Source organism: Hydra viridissima, unplaced genomic scaffold (genome assembly GCF_058129835.1).
Source record: "Hydra viridissima isolate aposymbiotic clone 2 unplaced genomic scaffold, HvirCarnegie_v1 scaffold_5, whole genome shotgun sequence".
NCBI lineage: Eukaryota > Metazoa > Cnidaria > Hydrozoa > Anthoathecata > Hydridae > Hydra > Hydra viridissima.
Window position 1 is genome coordinate 18,276,072 of NW_028324304.1, and position 24,626 is coordinate 18,300,697.

Genomic DNA, 24,626 nt, shown 5'->3' on the forward strand with positions numbered 1-24,626 from the left:
CTTTACATATTTTCCTAAATAACAAATTTAATATTTACATGAAAAATGTTGTCCTTAAAAACTTATGTTCTTTTGTTCCTCAGGTCCTTTTTTCATTGAACTGGTATGAAATGGTATAAACTGGTGTAAACTGGTGTAAATGGAGATATATATAGCTTAAATACATTTCTAAAGTGATTCCGTCACCAAAAATTGTGACTCAAAAAATATAAAGAATTGAAAAACTAATTCTTTACATTTTTTAAGTCATAATAAGATATACAAAAGGTCTTTGTAACATGATCCGATTTTTTCTTGATTTAACAGATTGTTAAATGAGTTGCCATAGTTTCATTACCTCTTCATTACTTGTTCTTGTTAAATGAGTTGCCATAATTTCATTACCTCTTAATTACTTGTTCTTGCTTTTTCCGCTGTCTTCCTAAAGGAAAAAAATCACATAACCTTAAAGCTTTCGTCTAATCGATTACAAAACATGCGCTAGGCAATTGATGATATCCTCTCCTAATTATTATTACTTTGCATTCATGAACAATCGGTAAGTCATTATCGTTGTTTATGATTTTATGCAGTACAATTCACTTCTCTTCATAGTGACGCTGCTATTACCGAAATAGTTTTTTAGACTTTTTTTCAGTACGATTCTTCCTTTGGGAGATAAAAAAATGTAGATTGACGCGTCAGCCCAAAACGATATTGGATACACTATCATTTTGTACCAGTAGTTAAGGTTGCTTCTATTAGCTGGAGTCACAATCATTATGTCAGGTATTGCAACCAATACAGCATACGCTGCTAGTATGACAGCAGTTACTCCCAACCCCTTAAATATACTTTTCGTACTTTGATTGGAGCGAACAGTTGCCCTTCGCTTTTTAAACAATATTAAAGCGTAGATGTAAACATAGCCGGAAAACAAGAGAATAATCAAGTCAAAAGCAACATAGACAAAGAACCGTTCATCTGTCAGATAAACAGCAAGTAAACTTCCAGTCAATGCAATCAGCAACCATAAAAAGATTGTTGCAACTATTGTCTTCTTTTTAGACCAATAAATAATGTATCTCATGTTCAGCTTGATATGTAAATACCTGTCGATTATCAACCAAAAGGTTGCGAAATAATATCTAGTATTAAAAATTATTAAACTTACATCTAGAATAAAATGATATAGAAATATATTTGAAACATCTAAAACTAAGAATGTAAACTCGACTACAAACAAAATGCTCAAGGTAAAGTCGATGAAGCAGAGGTTGATCAGTATATACCGTTGTGTTAAATCAATTCCCGAATTCTTACATTTTAACAAAAGAAACAGCCCAGTTCCATTTAAATTAACTCCAACTACCGAAAATATCAAGGATACGATATATTTTATTTCCATTGAGTCCAACACGTCAATATATTTTGTTTCCAATGTGCAACACTTTTTATTCCCGTTAAGAACTGTTTGTTTACTCTAAATAGGGAAAAGACAATTGAGAAAATATTTTTCATAATTCAATTCTTCATAAATGCATGTGGACACAAGAATGTTCACGACAAGTATGTAATTATTTCTTCACTCAAATAAATAATATCTATGAGTAGTGTAAAAACTTAAACTTACGTTAATAAAAATTTTCGTTTTCTAATCTCATAGAAGTAAGATAAGAGTTCTGTGATAAATTGTTTTTTTATGCTACAATCTTTTTGTAAGAAAGCGGTGCAGCGAGTGAATTGTTTTATTTGCCGGTGACAATTATTGTTTCTTTGTTCAATAATTATAGGGTAACTGTAAGCGCTAAACAAAAGTTAGTATTATGACCAATATAAAATGGTCAAGAGGAGATCCCCAACGGTCAATTACATTTTACTTTCAAAGGCACGTTTTTGAAACTTCTAAACCAAATAAAGTTTTTCAATAATAAGCGGTCTTAAGTCTTTGCTGGCAGCATACACACATGCACAGTCATAAACTTCAAACCTTTTAATTCACAATTTTATATTCAATCATGGCTTCATATTTTGCAAAGACAACAAATAGATGGGTTATAAGTAATTCGACTTGTTTTTGTGAACGATTGTGTTATGTTATGAAATGTTAAACTTTAGTTGTGTAAACGAATAATTTTTTTTTGTATTATAAATTATTAGATTATGCGCATTTTTGTGGAGTGAATTATTAATTATTGTAACATGAATTGTAATTGTACAATAACAATTCATTTTATAACAGTATAGTGTTATAAGTTTTGTTTGATGCGTTAAAAATCTGATGATTGCTTGAAATGATTTTGAGGAAGTTTAGATTTCTAGGTTTTAAAATTTCTCTTTTTTATCCTTGACTTCGCTGTACCACATTTATATCAACAACAAAAATGCAACATCTGTAACGTGTATCACAAGAGCTAAATTTTTCGTACCACCTTGTCTTTTGTTTAAAAGGAAAACAAAATGGTCTCTATTTTACTAACTTAATGGTGAAAGTTAAAAAAGGTTTTCTAAAACGCTGGTATTCACAGAAATTCACCTGTTTTTAGAAAAATAAAGAAATAACAAAAATGAAATGAACTTTACCATCTTTTATTATAAAAATAATCATTAACTTTTTTTTTGCAGTAAGCGCAATCCGAAAATTGGAATTGCTTAACGGTCACAAAAAAATCCAAAAATTGCGTGCTGATTGATTTTTATAACAAAGTTGTACCAAGTAGTCATCCAAACAGTTTCTTTTACTGATCGTATTCAAATAATTTAATTCGACCATGACGCTGCTTTTATGCAGCGTATAAAGTTAAACATAATAAAGCATAAAGTGAAGCAAATTTATGTCGGAATTCATTTAGGAATTCATGTCGGAATTCATGTCGAAATTCATGTCGGAATTCATGTCGGAATTCATGTCAGAACTCACGTCGGAATTAGTTTGCATTTTAACATTAAAAATGCTCCGGAAGTGTACCGAAACAAAGTTCTCAAGAAATTAAGCATTCCGAATTGCATTTCAGTGTCACTAAAAAGCTCCCTTTTCAATCGTATTTAATTAATTTGACTCGAAGGAATATAAATGCTTCTTAAAATATTCTTAAGTTATGGATCTCATATTTTGTATTTTGTTTGTACGAAGCGATGAATTTTTTAAAAGTGATAAAAATGCATAAACTATTACGCTTATAATTAAAAAAGGTCCGCCGGTGGATTGAAAATCCGATTACTAAGTTTCCACTTCCAAATGCCTTTTATAAGTTCTTAATCAGATTTGTTATAATGATAAAAAACAGATGCAATCGATTAAAGCATGGGCGTATAACTTTTAGCGAATCACGAGGTTAGAATTATTTTGTTCTTTCTCCTATTTTAAAAGTTGGGAGAAAATGAGTTCTTAATTTTAGTAAATAACTTTTAAAATACGCTTTGTTTTAAAAAATTTTTCTAAATAATTTTTTTAATCATAAACTATTTAAAGTATAACTATTTCTTAATAAAATCAAAGCTAAAGTTTGAAGTAATTTTAACATTTAAAAAAAAAATCAAAAACTCTCTCTTAACGTTTAAAGTTGGATATACAACAAAATAAGTCTAACCTCGCGAAATTCGATTTATGGTGGGATTTCTAGTCATCAGTTGGAAACCACTAAAAAAAGTAGTAAAGGAAATTAATGTATCTATCATCCAACGTTATTATCAAAACGATGTTGGGTAAATTAGTGTGTAGTTCTTTACTTATTATCAATAGCTAAACTTTATTTATTTAACAAATTATTATATTTGCTATAATTTACTAACCCATTAGTAACAGATCTGTTTTTTTGTTAAATTAATGCTCTAAAAATTGTACTCCGACAAAGGTTCCGATGTTCCGCGAGTATAGGACTAAGGAAAAAAAAATCAGAATATCGGACTGATATATATATAAGACATCGGATTATCGAACGATTATCGATAATATAAGATATCCGATATACCGATAACTATCGGACTAAGCAAAAAATATCGGACCAAAAAAATATCTGACTTCGACAACCGGATCGTCCAAATTCCGTATCTCCGTCTTCCTTATATATATATATATATATATAAGGAAGACGGAGATACGGAATTTGGATATATATATTATATATATATATATATATATATATATATATATATATATATATATATATATATATACAGTATTGGACAAAACATTTGCAACCAAATAATGCTAATTTAGTTTCTTTATATAAAAGTGCTGCATTTTTTCAATTTAGAGAAATAACTATGTGACTGTTTAGAGACAAAGTTCTTCAAGTTTTATTCATCACAAAGTTCATCATTTGTACACGAAAGTTAATAAATTAATCAAAAGTAATAAAAAAAGTTGATTTCCTTCTGGACAAAACAAGTGCAACTCGACAAAATGTTGACCGAGCTGTATTTCGCTATCAATATTTCGTAGCGAATCCTTTGTTGTCGATCACAGCCTTGCATCTTCGACGCATAGATTCGATCAGGTGATCAATGAAACTTTGTGGAATCGCTGCCCAGGCCTTTTTGATTTGTTCAAACAGTTGATCCTTATTACGAACACCTTCACGATTAATTCTGCGGTTGACGATCTCCCACAGGTTCTCGATAGGGTTGAGATCCGGAGATTGAGGCGGCCAATCCATCACCGATAGGTGGTTGTCTTGAAACCACTGCTTGACTACTTTTGCAGTGTGTTTTGGATCGTTGTCTTGCTGAAAAACCCATTTTATTGGCATATTCCATTCAGCATGAGGTAACATAACATCTTTCAGTATATTTTTATACATGAAACGGTCCATTATTCCATTGTTTCGATGTATTGGACCTAGACCGTTATCAGAAAAACACCCCCAGACCATTACATTCCCTCCAACATGCTTCACGGTTTTATGTCAGTAACGTAAATTGAGGCGTTTTCCAGCCGGTCGACGTACACGGCAAATGCCATCGTTCCCAATGTTGTTGAAATTAGATTCATCACTGAACAGGACAGTTCGTCATTTCTGCATATTCCAGTCAATATGAGATGTAGCAAACAGGAGTCTTTTCTTCTGGTTTTTTAGTGAAATCAGCGGTTTCTTTGCAGGGCGTCGAGAAAACAATCCGGCTTCAACAGCACGTCGTCTGATTGTTCGGTCATTTACAGGCAGCTCTAATTGCTTTTGTATCTCGACTGATGATATCCAGGGATCCTTCTTGACGGATCTGACGATCATAGAATCCTCTCTAGAAGTGGTGGAACGCGGTCTTCCACCTTTGTTATCTGCTGCTAACTTCCCCGTAGAACGATATTTGGAACATAGTCTTGATACGGTGCATTTTTTGTAACATTCCACTTACGTAATTGCCAATAATTTTCTTTCTTAGTTCCAATCCAAGACTGTCGGGAGCCATTTTTGCACTTGAAGTCATAAAAATAATAAATATTTCTGGATGCTACTGGATGCTTCCAGATGCTTCTTCTGGAAACTTCTAGAAGCTTTTGCATGCTTTGGGAAACTTCTGGATACTTCCTTTAATTATTACAAAACTTCCGTGACGGTTGCACTTGTTTTATCCGCTGCAAAATGGCACTTGTCAACCAAAGTCTGCCTGTGTGCTGTCACCTGTCAGCTGATTGCTCATGTCATGACATGCTATGACTCCAGACTCCTGAACTGTTTGCTGTGGTAGTAAAGTTCGTTTCGTTTTTAAGACGTAAAATTAGAAACACTTTTTAGCATTGTTCGATGTTGGTTGCAAATGTTTTGTCCAATACTGTGTATATATATATATATATATATATATATATATATATATATATATATATATATATATATATATTATTTTTGTTATTATATAAACTAAATAATTAGCTTGGTTTATATTGCATTACTACATTACTTAAAGTTTCACGCAATAGCGAAAAAAATGTTAAAACTCAGCAGCAAGAAAAGGGGCATTATTATATTGGGCTGCATGGTATAAGCATAAGAATTCTTTTCGTTATGAAAGTAAAGCAAACTCCACTGAACTTTCTAAATTTGTATGGGAGTGCAAAAGTAAAGGTTTAGAACCCATCCTTACGTGGAATATTCTCGATCAGGCAGAACCATTTAAATCTGGTGGTAATTACTGTAATTTATGCTTGACCGAAAAGTACCACATTATTACTTCGGAGCTAGACTTGCTTAATAAATGAAGCAAACTAACATCAAAGTGCCGCCATGAAAATAAATTTTTAATAAAAAACTTTGATGCTATAATAGCAGACACTCCATAGCACTTTTTTCGTATTTTTTTGTCGTTACGTTTTTTTTTACGGTTTATAACATCTGATGATCGCTTTTGCGTGAAACTTTAAGTAATGTAATATAAACCAAGCTAATTATTTAGTTTATATAATAACAAAAATAATATATATATATATATATATATATATATATATATATATATATATATATATATATATATATATATATATGAAATAAATTTTTTTTTTGAAAAAGTTCAAATTCAAAGATTGTGGCGACGACAATTGAGTGTATGTATTTTTTGCGCAGCATTATGCCATATTCTCTTTGCATCTTTTTCAGTTTTTACCTTGCAACAATCTAATTATGGAGGTTTTCGAATTAAGAAGATTCGATATATATATATATATATATATATATATATATATATATATATATATATATATATATATATATATATATATATATATATATATATATACATATATATATATTTAATATATGAACTTCAATAAATACGAATTCTCTCAATACTAATTTTTTATTTTATCTAAGAAATTTTCGCTAGATTATTGATACTAGCATCTTCAGCTTTAATTACAAATATTATTAAATTAAATTACAAACAAACATTAGCGGTAATGTCACTTTTTAATGGCTTCTTTAAACTTCGCTTTAGTTGGGCTTCTTTAATATTTCGTTGGTATAAAAAGTATGGTGTCCAGAATTGCGTTTTTACATATTGACCGTCATCTAAATTCATACCTCCATTTTTAGGTCCGCATTTGTTGAACTGAATTTCGATTGCCTCTCGAACTTTTCTTTCAAATTTTTTGGGTTCTACTTTTAGCGTCTTTACTTGATCCCATTTTATATTACGTGAACATTTAATTTTATGATGGCCAATTGCATATTGTTCTAATTTTTCTTCAAAAATATTTTTTTGGTGTTGTTTTGTTCTTGTTGCTATTTTCATTTTTGTTTCACCGATGTATTTTTGTTTACACTCGCATTCTATTAGGTATACTCCGGGATGGCTATTTGATGGTAGTTTTGTTTTGTTGCGCGAAGTTAGTAAAGATTTAAGATTTGCACTGGATTTAAAGACTGCCCTGTAACCTGCTTTCCTAAAGATTTTTCGAAGTTTTGGTGATAATACTGGGATCCACGGTAGTGATATAGTTGGCATAGTTGCTTTGTTGTTAGATAAAACTATTTCATTATTTGAGTGTCGTTTTTTTATAACAATATTTGCAAGGTCTTGTAATTTCTTCTTTTCGTATCCGTTTTCAGCAAACACATTTATTAGGAAATCGATTTCTTTATTTAAAAATTTTTCAGAGCAAATTGATAAAGCTCTATGAATAAATCCTTTAAACATTCCTTCCAAGATTTTTGGATCGTGGTTTGAATTGGGCTTAACCTGAATATTTGTTATTGCTTTTTTTCGATGTATGTTAAAATCATATTTACCTTTTTGATTATTCGTTATTTGGATTTCTAAAAAATTTAATCTTTTATTTTCATCTTCCAATTCAACTGTGTTTTTGATGGCATGATGTTGACTGTTTAATATATGTTGAAAACGGATGGCATTATCTTTATTTGTAAATCTTGCGTGGCTATCATCTACGTACCTGAAAAACGATTTTATTTCTAACGGTGGATTAGAATGAAGCGCAATATTGATTGGTTTATTTTCAAAAAATTGCAGGAAACCTTCCGCAAGTACTACCATGAGTGAAAGTCCTATTGGACCTGAATCTACAAGTTCATGAATTTCTTCATTCCATAAAAAATAACATTTATATAAACACAGTTCTATTAGTGATTTTATTTCTGAAACGCTTAGTTTTGTTAGTTTATTTAAATTTGAGAAGTGCTCTAACATATCAAGAAGAATTTTTGTAGCCTCTCCCAGAGGAATTGATGGATATAAATTGACAACGTCATTAGATACTTGTATTTCATCATTTGATATATTCCAAAGTTTAGCTGTTTTTACAAAAGTTGACGAATTTTTTAACTTTGTTATGTTTTTATCTAAGATTGGTAAAAATATATTTACTAGATATTGTGATATTCCATAACTTGGTGTCCCGATGGTTGAAACTACTAATCGCACAGGGTATGATTTTTCCGGTTTGTGCGCTTTAATTACACCATACATACGTGGCGGTACTGGGTCGCTTGGGTAAAGACTTTCATATTCTTTTTTGGTAAATCGCCCTTTTTTATTCAATTTTGATAGGTAAGTTCTAATTTTAGTAGCAAATGAAATGGTAGGGTCCTCTTTAATTATCTTTGTTTTGCCAATCTCTTGACGAATTTTGTCAATGGCTTTGTTGTGTTCTATTCTAACAAAGCCTGCTCCTTTATCAAAAGAGTATATATCAATGTTTCTGTCCTCTTTTATTTGTTTTAATGCTTCCCTCTGTTTATAATTTAAGTTATTGTTTTTTTGCGGTTTAAGCATTTTAAGTTGCCTCAACACGTTTCTGCGTAAGTCTTGTGAACTCTCAATTTTGTTGCAATACTCTAGTTTTAACGCAGTGGATTCTGTTATTGAAATAATGTCTAAATAGGGTATATTTTGTATAGTTGGAACAAATTTAGGTCCTAGTTCTAAAAGATTCCTGTGGTTTTCAGGTATTTCCGTTTCACATAGGTTTAATACAACATCTTTAAGAATTGAAGGAGTCTCAGCTTTTTCTTTTAAATTTATATTTTTCAAGATATTAAATTTTTTGATCAGACGATATTTAGATTTAACAAACATTTTTTCTCGGGATTTTTCGGTAACATTTTCGACAAATTTATAATCATCTTGAGTTAATTTTTTATATAAATAGTTTTGGATATCTTTTACAAATTTTATTTGATTAAAATAACGAGTTCTAGAATCGTTTTTGATGCATATTAGTAATTCAAAACGGTACCTTTTAGTTATGTCTCTTCCTCTTTTGTTATTTATTGGACATACAACTCGAAGCGATTTTGGTATTAATTTATGTTTTACACACTTTTGAAGAAAGATATATTGATTCTTCGATTTTGCCATATTTGTTTTTGCTTGTTGTAATTTTTTTGTTTCTTTATAAAGTTCAGCTCCGTATTTAGCTGTGAAATAAATTTTAAATGACGACATCTTGTATGAGAGTTGAATAAAATTAATATATGAACTTCATTAAATACGAATTCTCTCAATACTAACTTTTTATTTTATCTAAGAAATTTTCGCTAGATTATTGATACTAGCATCTTCAGCTTTAATTACAAATATTATTAAATTAAATTACAAACAAACATTAACGGTAATGTCACTTTTTAATGGCTTCTTTAAACTTCGCTTTAGTTGGGCTTCTTTAATATTTCGTAGGAATAAAAAGTATGGTGTCCAGAATTGCGTTTTTACATATTGACCGTCATCTAAATTCATACCTCCATTTTTAGGTCCGCATTTGTTGAACTGTTTACAAGTAGAACCCAAAAAATTTGAAAGAAAAGTTCGAGAGGCAATCGAAATTCAGTTCAACAAATGCGGACCTAAAAATGGAGGTATGAATTTAGATGACGGTCAATATGTAAAAACGCAATTCTGGACACCATACTTTTTATTCCTACGAAATATTAAAGAAGCCCAACTAAAGCGAAGTTTAAAGAAGCCATTAAAAAGTGACATTACCGTTAATGTTTGTTTGTAATTTAATTTAATAATATTTGTAATTAAAGCTGAAGATGCTAGTATCAATAATCTAGCGAAAATTTCTTAGATAAAATAAAAAATTAGTATTGAGAGAATTCGTATTTAATGAAGTTCATATATTAATTTTATTCAACTCTCATACAAGATGTCGTCATTTAAAATATATATATATATATATATAATTTATATCATACGCATAAGAAAAGTCAACTTTCTATAATTTGAAAATCTCTCTAATTTGAACTTTTATTTTTCCCCATAAAATTTGAATTAGACAGATTTTACGGTATATATATATGTAAGTATTAGCAAATCAATAATTACTTGAAAAATTATCATTAATGGGTTTTATACTTTTTTTAAAAATGGGACAAACCTGGAATATTTACGAAAAAATGGGACTATCAATAAATACAAAGAAAGGGAATCTCCTGGCAAAAATGGGACATAATGTCAACCTGTGTCTGTGCTAATAGTATAACGAGGTTTTAATTGAACTCCTGTAATTGAATTGCGCGGAAGCAATCATTTAATGAAGTGAAATAAATTGACGTTGCATTGTTTCCTGGTGAAAATGGCTGTTAACAAGAAACTTTTCTATATACAATTTGAGTGTTTTTTTTATGACAGTTTTTTGGGAGTTTTTTTTATGGATTTTTAAAAGCATTAATTGTATTAGAAAATTGTGTAGGGGAGAGAAGAGAAGATGTAAAATTGCAACGTTATGTTCGCTGCGAGAAATCACAGATGTATGCCAGTATTCTGTAAATTAGTAAATGTAATTGAAATAACTGTTGTCTGTTCCTGATGTGGTAATTTTTTTTTGCAATCAATTAAATATTCTAATTACTTGAAAAGAAAAACTTTGATATTGAATTCTTACATTAATTAACTAATTTTATCATTTTTTTAGATTTAAATAGCTGTAACTAGTTACAGTTAGATACCATAGCAAGTTAAATTGGAAAAGTATTTGACATTTACGTCAAGTCGGCTACCTAGTGGTATGAACCACTATAATATGTTATTTAATTAATTGATATTTTTATTTTTATTAAATTTAAATTTCTGTTAATATTTATAGTTAGATGTCATATTAAGTTGAAATGGACAAATATTTGACATTTAAGTGCTATAACAAGCGCTATGCACCTCAGTAATATGTCAATCCGGCCTGATAGTGTATTAAGCCAGAGGAGATGATAATGCTAGATACCTCCAGCCAGGAAGATAGCCAGTTTGCCTATGGTAGCACTGTAAAGCCACAAACCTCCAACCAGAGAGACAGCCAGCTTACCACAGGCAACATAGTCAGCCTGTCCACCATGCCACCAGCGCAAATCTGTGAGGATATCAGATCTTACTTCACCCCAAGGCAATAAAAGCTGGCTCTGAGGTACTTAGAAAAGTTGGGCACCAAGGTTTGTGGCAAAGAGATCAAATACTCTGCAACCTCATTCAGCAACCTCAAGGCCCACTACAAAGCCCAGCACCATCTGGAGGCTCCTGACTTCATAGCTGCTCTAAGTGCTGGCTCTAAGCGTGGGAGAAAATCATCTGGAATCAGATAAATATATTTTAATTATTTATTCAATCAGTATTTCGTTTCTTAATCTGCATGGATCCCTATAGATTTTGTCTCCTGCAGTATTTTGTATCTAGATCCATAAGCAATTGAATTCTTTATCCTTCTTTTTTTATGACAAAATAGTAAAACGTAAAAAAACTTTTACGAAAAAAGAACTGAGTTTGACCTATATTGTACAATTTTTCCTATTTTTGCAGTGACATTGTCACTGAGTGTCAAAGAACTGAGTTTGACCTATATTGTACAATTTTTCCTTTTTTTGCAGTGATATTGGCCCCCTAAAGAAACAGAGCAGCATTGAGTCTGTCTTAAGAGAAAAATTCGACCGTAAAAAGGCCTGTAGGCTATACTATACCTTCATCATCAAAGATATTGTGCCAGCTCATGTTACAGACTATCCTGCCATGAGGGACTTCCTGAAATTCTTGAATCCAAACTTCAAGGTTCCCCCCAGAAGGAAACTGTCCATGCATATTGCCTAGCTGAGAGACGAGGCTAGAGCTGGCCTCACCAGCAGCATAGAGAAAGTCAACCTTCACTGCAGACAGCTAGTTCATACAACAGAAGCTTTCCTAGCATGGCTGTCCTTTTGTGTGATTGCAAAACCATCAAGAGAGAAAAAGCTGTCCTGGGCATAAAGGAGATTCTTCTCCAGCAGAAAGGCAATTGTCTAGCCAAGGTTCAATGAGTTTACTCTCTCCAGCAAGAGCGTTAGCATAACAACGAACAATGGTGCGAACTACTTTGCTGCTTTCAAAATCAAGCTTTCTGGTGCTTTGGAGGATGAGCAGATTGGTAGGTTAATCCTAGAAGTTGTATTTGTCTTCTTGTTTGGTATAAAATAATAGTTTAACAAGAAAAAGAAAATAAGTTAAACTATTTTACGTAAAATTAGAGAATATGTTTAAAGTTACATGAAAAGGATTGTTTTCTATTAGTAGATAATAAATTTATCTGAACGTGATTTTTATATTTCTTTTTATTTTGTTAAATTTTAAATAGTAAAATATATCATTTATTGCCGAAGTACTTAACATGTACTAAATTCACTTTTTATATTATAATATTTTTAGGATTCTGATCCTGAGACTGACAATGAGGAAGACAAAGCAGTTGCCAAGCCCATCGAGGTGGCGCATGCTTTGAAGCACATGGTGGATGAGTAGATCTGCCTGGAGCTGCCCACTCACCGCCGCTGTGGTGTGAACACAGTCAACTTAATGGCAACAGCAGATGTTAGCAAGGCGACTTTCTACTTATTAGTTTTAGCAGTGTTTCCAAACTGAACTAATGTTTTTCCGAGCTAAATTAGGTTTGGCGAAGCTAAGGTAGGATAGATTAGGCTTAGCAAATCATATTTAGGATAGGTTAGATAAGGCTTGGCTAATGTAGGTTTGAAAAAAAAATTTACTCCCCACTCTGTAGAAAAAAACCTAATTACACCCCTGGTAGTTATGCTGCCTATATACCTACATACCTACCTAACAATTAACAGGTCCCAGTATTCAGAATTTAAATTCTTACTTTTGAATTAGTTACAGCTAGTAATGTTTCATAGTTTAAACTTATTATGAAGAAATTACTAAATATGTTTTAAAAGCTCCGTTCATGAAGACTGCTGGTAAGGTACAGGGAATACGGAATTGTCAGAATAGGAGGATAGTAGTGGCAAACCAGATCAAGGAGGTCATTGGCAGGAAACTACTAACTCCAGGTGTGACCCGGTAGAACTCATACCATGACTCCTGTGCTTTGCTCCTTCAGGTGCTAGAGGATCCAGATCAGAAAGAAAAGTTGAATATTATCATGCGCAAGCAAAACCTGTCGCCTTCTATGAGACTGACAAGCCTCTGCTGGCTCAGTACTGCAGGATTATGAACCCAGTGGCCGAATGCCTTGACAATCTGCAGGCTAAGGAAAAGGCCTACATGGGAAATCTTGGTAATCTTGAAGAATGTCAACAACATTGAAGAGGGGCAGCATCTTATCAACCACCTACTGGAGAACCCTAATAACCCTAGGGTGGCCTTTAAGGGAAGGTTTAAGTATATGTTTAGTGATAAGAACCTTCTCACAGCCACAGCTCTCCACCTCCACTTCCAGCTCAGATTTGTTGAGTACATGAATATACTGATGAAGGCCGACATCAAGAGAAGTATCATCACTGAGGCAGTGGTGAAGGCAAGACATGTCGAGGAGATTGAATTAGTGTCAGGTGTTCATGATAACCCCTTCAACTATATTAGGAATGACGATATGGTGTCCACTCAGGGCCGCCTGGAACAGGACATGGAGAAAACTTTTGATGGATAGAACAGGGTCAGGAGCAACAGCAAGACCTACGTCTTCTTTGACCAGTTCCCGCAGCCCCAAAAAAGTCTCTGACTGGACATGTTTATAAAATATAATAACCTTTTTCCTTCTTCTGTAGCCGTGGAGAGGCTCTATACAAAGGGATCAGACATTTTGAGACCAAAAAGATACTCCTTGACGGCTTATAACTTTGAGAAGCTAGTGTTTCTTAAAGGAAATCTCGATCTGCTTGATGAGAAGTGGATGGCCCTGAAGAGGAGGGCGGACAATTGATGTTATAGCTTTTGTATTTTTTATGTTAAATAATAAATTCAAATTAAGCCTATATTTTTTTGCACTGTATTTATCAAACTTTGTATGTGAGGTATTGCACTCATAAATCTAAAGCCATTCCTTCAATTTCGAAAAACTTTGCAAATATTTTTTTTATAATTGGTAAAAAAAATAAAAATAAGCATTAAAATTTTTTAAGCTATTGGATTATCGGAACATCGATAATCAGACCGGCTAATTGGGAAAACTATCGGACTATCGGATATCTGACTAAAAAAAAGTAATAGTTGCCCACCTCTGACTTAACCGCAAAATGAACGTACCACATATAAATCAATTTATTTTTATTGTCATCATTATTATCATAGATTTTGAAAAACATATTAATAATAGAACACATTAACACAATTCTTTCGATGATAATATAAAAATTTACTTAGAGGATAGTGAAAAAAACAAAATAAAACAAAACTAAATGTATGGCTCGTTTAACAAAATAAAGTAAATACTATTATTATGCACACTTATACAGCTTAAATTGAAACATTCTTGACTCATCAATAACTAGTGTTATCTCCTCTTGATGTTTTTACAGCCTGACAGCGCTGTGGGACACTTTTAATTAGAGATCTAATCGTTTCTTTAGGGAATAGAAGGGAACACTCGGATAAGACATTGTCGCAGCTCGTCATGGCTGTTAGGTGGTGCATGTTAGCTTCCAACACGGCGTCCCATTTGTCCCAAAGATGCTCTATTGGGTTCATATCTGGAATGTAAGCTGGCCACTCCTAGACTTGGATGTTAACATTATTTAAGTATTCACTAACAAAATGTGCCATATGTGGTCTACCATTATTCTGCATAAGAAAGAATCCATCTCCAAAGTACGGTGCAAAAAGTACCACAAAAGGTTCTAAAAATTCTGCTGTATATCTTTGAGAAGTCAGGCATCCACCATCAACAATAAAAGGCTCTGTACGAGCTGTTAAAGACATTCCGCTCCATACCATCAATGAGCCGCCTCCATATAAAGTGGTTTGTCGAATGTCACAAGCAAAATATCTTTCATTCTGTACACTCTTGGGTGGCGATCAGAACTTACAAGGAAAAACCTTGACTCATCTGTAAATAAGACCTGTCCCCAATCATGCATTCCCAATTCATATGTCTTTTTGTAAAAGCCAGTCTGTTTCTTCGGTGGTCTGCAGATAATCTGGGAGCAGTAGCTGTTGCCCGAGTTTGTAGATTTAAAGCACAAAGTCTTCTTCTTATGGTATCTTGACTTACAGCAGTTCCATGAACTTTAGCAAGTTGTATTTAGGGTCTTTGTGCAATAGTGAACCCTGCTCTTAGTGTTTGAAGTAATAAAAATTGGTCCTCTACGCCATTGGTAGCTCATGGTCTGCCTTGGCTTAGTCGTCTAGCGTGATCACTGGTCTCTACAAAACTTTGTAGAACGCTACCGACTGTTGTATGAGATACTCCAAATCTTTTATAAGTTGGCGATTTGTAAATCCTTCATTGGACAAAGTAACAATTGCAACACATTTATCATAACTAAAATTTGGTCTAGAAGGCTGTATTGCGAACAGATGTGTTACTCAATTGACAGTTATCTTTTCCACTGTTAAAAAAATGTAAAACCAATACTTACTTTTCTTTTAGAAGTGAGGTTTAATTACAGAAAAACATGCTACTTATGAAGAGTTTCCATCATATCGAAATTAATTAAGGGAAACGAAATAAAAAGTACAAACGGCGTAAAAATAAATCTTATTATCATCTTTATAGTTGATAAAACCTGGTAATACATAATATTTTTCAAAATAAGTCGGAATTTATAAGTTGTGGGTTAACTTTGCGGTTAAGTGTATTTTGAACATGTATGGAAATAAAATTTAAGCTGAATACAACAATATTAACAGGTATCAATATTCATTTTTCAGTACAGATTCTTCCTTTAGGAGACGAGAAAATGCAGATTTAAGCATCCACCAAAATAGCAATAAGCTAAATACAATGATATTAACAGATATCAATATTGTTATGGAAATAAAATTTAGGCTGAACACAACTTATGAAGAATATTTTTTTTCTCATGTTAGTTAAATATGTAATGACGAAAACATACTTTTATGACAGAAAACAAAAACATCAAGATTAGTAGAATTAAATTTAAAATTAAAAGTTTTTAAAAATATCAAAATGTTTAAAAAACTTAAACCAGGTTGATAAATCATTACTTTTTATGGTTGCGATGCTGAAGAAAAACAATCTAAGTTAGTGCAATGTTAATCACACCTCGAATTAGAAAAAAATAAAGCTTAGATATGTTCTTACAAAAAAAGGTCCTATTTATTTTTTGAAAGATTTTCTTTTCAAGTGTCATTTGAGACATTCCATGTTTTTTTTTCTTAACGCCAGCATTACACCTTTGTGCATAAATCTACATAGTTCTAAACAATAGAGAAAACACGACGGGGAATGGGAGACTAAGGAAAAACTGGAAACCTAACTTCCTTATTCGTTTTGCTGTTCATGATAATCTGTGATAATATATTATTAGTATAAATTTCCAGGGGGGGCCACTGCCCCTGTTGCCCCCGTGAACTCGGCGCTTATGAATACAGTAATATGCATTTTATTGTTTTCATAATAGTAAAGTATTTTTATAGCATGCCCTTTCACAGAAAAATGATGTTCGGTTATAAACGTTAAACTTATCTTTACAACAAGTTTTAAGTAAGAATTTTATGTTTGAAGTAAAAAGAAGTAAAAAAAAAAACGAAGTATAAACATCAAAAACTTTTCCGTTTAAAATGCATAAAGAATTTTATTTCAACAGATTTCAGAAATAACGATTTATCTTTAAAACTGAAGTTGGTAATTTTTACGTTGATGCTCGTTGGTAACGGATATGTCAAACGCTATGATTAGTATAAACGGTGCTACTTCGACTGGAATTAAATAAGTCACAGTCTTGAATTTAACTTGTTCACTTCAAACTGCATTTTCGGATTATTGTATCTTAGCATATAGTAGTATAGTATTAGCAAAATAATAAACGTCACTGAGAGTTTTCAACCTCTTTACATATTTACCTAAAATACAGCCACCTCAATATCCTTAATTGCTTTTATGACAACTGTTACTAGAATTAAGTAAAGCAGGAATTAGTTGTGAGGTTCTCAATATTTTACATTATAAAGTTGTGTAAATATTTTTACAAGCGAGTTTGTTTATTTTATGTGATTTTATGTATACAATTTTTACTATGAGTTGCAGAAAAAAAATTCATCAAACTTAATATTTGCATGAAAATTATTGTCCTTAAAAACTTATGTTCTTTTGTTCCTCAGATTCTATTTTCATTGAACTTGGAGATATATATAGCATATAATGCATATATTAAATTGGATTGGTATAGTTTGACATTTATATAGCTTTAATACATTCCTCAAGTAATTCCGTCACCAAATATAGTTTTTTGTCAAAAGAGTTTTTTAACTTCTGAAAACCTACATTGGTATCGCAAAAAATTCCCAATTAATAACATTGTTTTGAAAAATTCTTAACCGTTGCATGGAGATTATGATTGTTGCAACTGCATCTGCATTATTATCGTTATTGGTTGCTTAAGTTTCAAAAAACTAATTAATTATATAATTAATCAAAATAAGATTTATTGAAGTCGATATAAAATGATCCGTTTTATTGATTTTGCAGAATCTTAAACAAAATGTCATTATTTAATTACATATTTAATACTTGTTCTTGCTCTTCCGCTGTCATCCTCAGTGAAAAAATTTACATAACTTCAACTCTTCCGTCTATATGATTACGAAACGTGCTCTTGGAAATTGATGATATTCTTCTCCGAATTATCATTACTTTGCGTTCATGAATAATCTTTAAGTCTTTATCTTTGTTTATGATTTTATGCAGTACAACTCACTTCTCTTCATAGTGATGCTGTTATTGCCGAGATATTTTTTTAGGCTATTTTTCAGTACAATTCTTCCTTTGGGAGATAAAAAAATGTAGATTGACGCATCAGCCCAAAACGATATTGGATACACAATCATTTTGTACCAGTAGGTAAGGTTGCTTCTATTAGCTGGAGTCCCAATCACTATGTTAGGTATTGCAACCAACATAGCATACGCTGCTAGTATGACAGCAGTTACTCCAAACCCCTTAAATACACTTTTGTTGCTTTGATTGGAGCAAAAAAGTTGCCTTTCGCTTTTTAAACAATATTAAAGCGTAGATGTAAACATAGCCGGAAAAGAAGAGAATAATCAAGTCAAAAGCAACATAAACAAAGAACCGTTTATATGTCAGATAAACAGCAAGCAAACTTCCAGTCAATGCAATCAACATCCATAAAAAGATTGTTGTAACTATTGTCTTCTTTTTAGACAAATAAATAACGTATCTCATGTTCAGCTTGATATGTAAATACCTGTCGATTATCAACCAAAAGGTTGCGAAATAATATCCAGTGTTAATAGTTATTGCAGTATATTCTAATAAGGAAACTTCGAAAACATCTAAAACTAAGACTGTAAGCTTGACTACTAACAGAATGCACAAGGTAAAGTCGATGAAGCAGAGGTTGATCAGTATATACCGTTGTGTTAAATCAATTCCCGAATTCTTACATTTTAACAGAAGAAACAGCCCAGTTCCATTCAAAATAACTCCAACTACCGAAAATGTCAAGGATACGATATATTTTGTTTCCATTGTGCCCAACGCGTCAATGTATTTTGTTTCCAATGTGCAACACTTAATATTTCCATTAAGAACTATTTGTTTATTCTAAATAGGGAAAAGACAATTGAGAAAATATTTTTCATAATTCAATTCTTCATAAATGCAGGTGGACACAAGAATGTTCACGACAAGTATGTAATTATTTCTTTACTCAAATAAATAATATCTATGAGTAGTGTAAAAACTAAAACTTACGCTAATAAAAATTTTCGTTTTCTAATCTCATATGAGTAAGATAAGAGTTCTGTGATAAGTTGTTTTTTTTATGTTACAATCTTTTTGTAAGAAGCACTTTGTGCTGATGAATCCAAACTTAACTTGAAAAAAGGCGTTTGACAAAACAGTGAAGAAGCTTTACATTTGAATTGCATGAAAGAAATAGTAAAAGATGCGTGTAGAAAATGCATAAGAGTATAGACATTTCATTAGTAAATTAGAATTTTTCGATAAATTCTTGAAATCTTATTTTTATATTGATAAATTGGACCAATCAATTTTGAGTCTTAAGACCTGAAAAACTTCGATTAAGAGACTTTTTAATGTTTTAACCAAAAAAATTCTTCTCAACTTTTTCAAAAACTTTCAATGAGCAAAAAGACACAAAAAAAATCATAAACCTTCTCTGATAAAAATAACATAAATAATTTGTAATGAACGACGCAAAGTTTTGGTTTATGAAGGTAAATGTGCGTGTGTATACTGCCAAACAAAAGCTTAAGACCGTTTATAATTATTAAAAAACTTAATACAACTAGGGTAGGGTGGGGTAATGTGAGTGTACGGGCTAATCTGGGTCTAATTCATATTTATATGTTATATTGATAATGGCTTTAGGTATAAAGTTGTAGCTTTTACCACTTTGTTATAACATATTAGGCTTATTAATTTTAAAATATAACCTAGCTATGCTGTTAGAAATAGCACTTTTTTAGCTAAAATGATAGATACATCAACAAAATCACTTTTTTTCTCCGTTTTTAAACTTCAGAGAAAATATATTCAAATAAAGCATAAGCAAATGAAAAATGGTTCTTTTTGAAAGTTAAATTACTTTATTTTAAGGATAGTATACTTTTAAGACACTAACGCACATTGTTTGTTTAAAATTTGAAATATAATCAGGTGGGGTAAAGTGGGTCAATGTATGTTTAATATTATGGTATGGAATTATATTATCGAAGTTATTGTTAGTAACATTATAAATCTATTAGTTTTATCAGACCTAAGTACTTTCGTGTTAATAGTTCTTTAGCACTATTTCACTCTTATGTTTGAAGTTTAGATCTTTGAAGTTTACATTAAGAAAGGTGTATTTATTTGTATGAAAGAATACATTCTCCTACGTCAAATAAGGTCAAATAAAATATTATATAAGACCTATTTGGTATTTAAATATTTTTTTTGTAATATATATGATTTATGCTAATATTTTACTAAAGATTTAACAGATTTTTTGTAAGTATTACTTTAGAAAGTATTTAAAATATGCCAAAATGTTACAATAAAAAAACAAAACCCAAGTACAATGCAGAAAGAGCAATTATGTCAGTATGTGAGAAAAAAAAGACTATTTATCATGCTTTTAAAGAATGTTCTGTTCCTAAAGAAATATTGAGACGAAGAATAAAGCAACAAGAATTTAATGCAAACAAGCATGAAGGTCGAAAAAGTGTGCTGAGTGATAATGATGAAGCTATGATTGTTGCTGCAGCGCAGCATTGTCAAAGATTGTCTTCCATTACACTTTTGACATTTGTAATTTAGTTGCCCAATTTTGTACAACGATGAGGATGAAAACTCCTTTTAAAAATGGAATTCTGGGAAAGATAGGAAAATGTCTTCTAAGAAGCGTCATGTTGACAAATTTCGATTACGCAAACCTGAAATACATACATTTTCAAGAGCTAAATGTTTAACACGTGAAGTTGTAGATAAATTTTTTACTATTTAATCTGATGTAATTCATAATAATAACATTGTACCAAGTAGTATATAAAACCTTGACGAGACTGGGTTCTCCACAAATCACTTAACGAAGAGAGTATTTGTACATCCAAAAAGCAAAAATGCTTATGAACTGGCTGCTTCTTCTTGTAAAGCTATGTACTTTGTGCTGTTCTGTATGTCTGCAGATGGAAGATATCTTCCACCATTTGTTGTTTTTAAGGGAGAAGGCTATGTGTATTCTAAATGGATAGAAAATGGACCACCAGGATGTGCTTTTGGGGCAACAGCAAATGGATGGATGCAAGACTTTCTATTTGAAAACTGGTATTTTATTTGAATTTTATAACTTTCATTTTTTTCTTTCAACTTTTTTTTTCTTTCTCTTTTTTTATTAATGTATTTGCACTGAATAGCCTTTGTTATTCTTAAAGACGCTACAAATGATTCAATAGAAGTAAATACATTCTCCGTTTAGGCTTGTCGAGCACTTTATACCATTTGTTGGCCAAAATCAAAAATCAATACTCTTGCTTTATGATGGTAATGGCAGTCATTTAACAGGTGGTACTATAAAAGCTGCCATGGACCACACACACAAATTACTTGTCTTCCACCAAATTGCTCACACGCATAACTACCGTTAGATGTGGCTGTCTTTGGACCATTAAAAAATGAGTGGAGAAAAATTTTAAAGCAGTTTGGAAGAGAAACACAATACAAAAATTTTGACAAGACAGCTTTTACAGGGTTATTGAAACAACTGTGTCAGAGACTCTCTCCAGCAAATGCTATTGCAGGATTTCGTGGTACAGGTATCTCACAATTAAGTAAAGAAAAGATGGAAAGAAGATTAACAGATATTGACTTTCTAAATCAACCACCTGAACCATATAGTCCTAAATCTCCAAGATTAAAAACACCAAGATCAGCTATGCGAGAAGCTCTAAGGTCAATCATATGTCCTAATGTTCCTGCAGAAACAGCAGTAATAATAGAACAACAAAGACAAAAGAGGAAGAGAGTAGAAGCAAAATGTGGTGAACTCCTTACAAATGAGAAAGTCAAACGACGGTTACTCGAGGAACAAAAAGTCAGAAAGGAAAAAAACCAAGTTAAAAAAAAATATTTACCTCTGCTGAAGTATCAAAAAAACACCTAACAAAAAAAAAGGTCTAAGAAGGGCCTAAAATAACACGAATATTACAATAAAAATGCAGTGAGCAAAAAAATAGTTATTTTTTTGTTAAACACTTTATTAAAACATTAGTATTTCTGTTTTAAATCACCATTTTTTTACTTTTATTTGTCCGAGTTTTTAACTTTTATTAAAAAAGTTTTTTTTAAAATTTGTTTTGTAGGATGTCCAATCATGATTTTAAGACATTTTACAAGTTCTTCATCAAATTTGTTATAAAAAGAAAAACAAGGTAAAAAAACATTATGCAGTCGATAAAACCTTGGGGGTATAACTTTTAGCATATTTGAATTACGGTGGTTTTCTTGCTATGAAAGTGATCTTAAAAAAACTCCTTTTATATACCACTAAAAAATTAGCGGTGAAGCGCTTTTTACTAAAAATCGGAACTTTTCCAATGAGCTCTTCAAACTGACATATTCTTTTTGAGGAACCTACTTTTTCTGTATATAAAACCAAACATCTGTTAATTGAAGCGTTTCCTTAGAGCATACAGATACAGTTTATTTCGGTCTCGTAAAAAACTATATTCTTATACCCTCGTAGCCTTGCAAATTTTTTAAATAACCACAGTAAAAAATATATTTTATATCTATAAATCACATTCTAGCCATGATAACACATTCAAGCACGGCTGCAGCACCTTAATATACAGTTATAGTCAAAGACTATGATTTAACAGCAAAAAGATTTTATAGTTAGAACAATAATGCTTGAATAAATTGTACGTGGTATTTAAGAATTCTTGTGCTTCAAGTCATAAATTTAAAAATTGGAATTTTTAAAAATTTTTGCTAAATTGATTGATACTAAATTCTTGCTAAATGAATGAATCTGTGAATGAATCTGTTGACTGCTAAAAGTCAAATATTACCTAAAGTATAGATAAATCATGATAACTTTTAAAATATTGCATTCACTAAAGCAAAGAAAAGTGGAAAAGAAAACACAGTGATTGTTAGAAAGATGGCACAGGAAACTCAATTTGCATTCCAGCTATGACGAAGAAACGTTTTTCTTTTTATTTCTTCTAAATTGCTTGTATTTTGAAGACTCCACTACAAGAGACCAAAGATAGAAAGTTAACAAACTGGCACCGATTTAAAAAATTTACATTTAATTCGTCTTGACTTGTGAAGCGAAATACTTTTCTGGAGTTGGGCGTACTGTAAACAAATATTTGCTAGGATTCGGAAGGGGTGGCTTCAAACAGTAACTACTAAATAAACCAAATAAATATGAAATCAAGGTTTATGTCATGGCTGACATCAAGAGCTTTTTACGATTTCTTCCAAGAGTCATTGAAATGAGTTTGAACTCATGCTCCAGAAATGCCGATTCCTACCCAAGCTATGCTGGATTTGATTATTGCAATGGTTGAGTCTAACAGAAATGTTTCAAAGGACAATTATTACATTTCATTTCACTTAGTTATTGAGCTGAAGGCTCGCACTTTGACTTTTATTGGTAAATTACAGAAGAACTTTGTTTGCTTTAATCATGCAAAAAACTTTACATTGCTCTCCAATGCACCAAAAAAGGAACAAGAAAAAGAGAAACAGAAAAGAACAAAAGAACTGCTCCGATGCGGCATAGATATGTGTAGCAGGTGAAAAGTCGCGAAAAGTTTTGCATTCAAACTTTAGTATTTGCATTGATGCATTTTAATCCATTTCATAAAGAAAAATTTATGAAATGGATTAAAATGCATCAATGCAAATGAGTTTTTAATGTATTGTAATAAAATAGCAATGTTTTTTAAACTAACAACATAGATTATTTAAATTTATTACATTTATCATAGGGGAATCTGAGGCAATTTGGGGAATATTTGGAAAAGCCATTAAAAAAGAGACAAAAGTTATATAAAATGAACTAATTATTTTTTTTAAAACAATAAAATACAATAAAAACTAAGCATGTTCAAAACCAGCATGCGCTGGTTTTGAAGAAAAAGATAAATTTGGATAACTGTTAATTACAGACGAATGGCTGGCAGAGGCACAGAGGTAGCTGGTAATAATCATGACACAAGTATCAGCAGGGGTTGTTTCACTTTAATCAAATTAAGAAATTTCTGCTGCTAGAAAGTCTGCTTTTGAAAAAGCACTTCTATCAACTAGAAATATGTCTTCTTTATGAAAGCCGTTTATGGCATTTACCATTGTGGCAGCTTCCAGGTAGCCTAAGCCAAAAAGTGCAGCTATTGGAAAAAGAGTGAGTACACGCCCAGTACTAGTTCTCAACCATTTACTAATATTTTAGTCATAGTAAGTGGTAAGTGGCTTTACAAAGGCTGCATAATTTTTATGAATACTTTTGATATAATGAGTCTATAACACTTGAGGTAAAATGAGGAATATCCCATTATGCCCTAATTTCCTAACCTATTATACCCTATTGGTGGTATGTTTCTAAAAACAGTTCTACACCAAGGAATGCTTACTCATTACAAAACTCAAACATTTTAATAATAACTTGGTCTGGGAGTTAAGGTTAGTTTTAGTCTAACTAAAGTTAGCCGACTAACTTTTTAGTCTAAATAAAATTAGTAATTTGTTAAAAATTAGCCAGGAGTTTTTCACTTTTTGTGTAACA

General features: G+C 31.5%; 2 pseudogenes; both read left to right on the forward strand.

The window, feature by feature from the left end:
* The first annotated feature begins 9,779 nt into the window (after positions 1-9,779).
* On the forward strand, positions 9,780-12,687 carry LOC149889122 (uncharacterized; annotated as a pseudogene).
* A 7,684-nt stretch (positions 12,688-20,371) lies between these two features.
* Positions 20,372-22,206, forward strand: LOC149889123 (uncharacterized; annotated as a pseudogene).
* Positions 22,207-24,626: the final 2,420 nt, after the last annotated feature.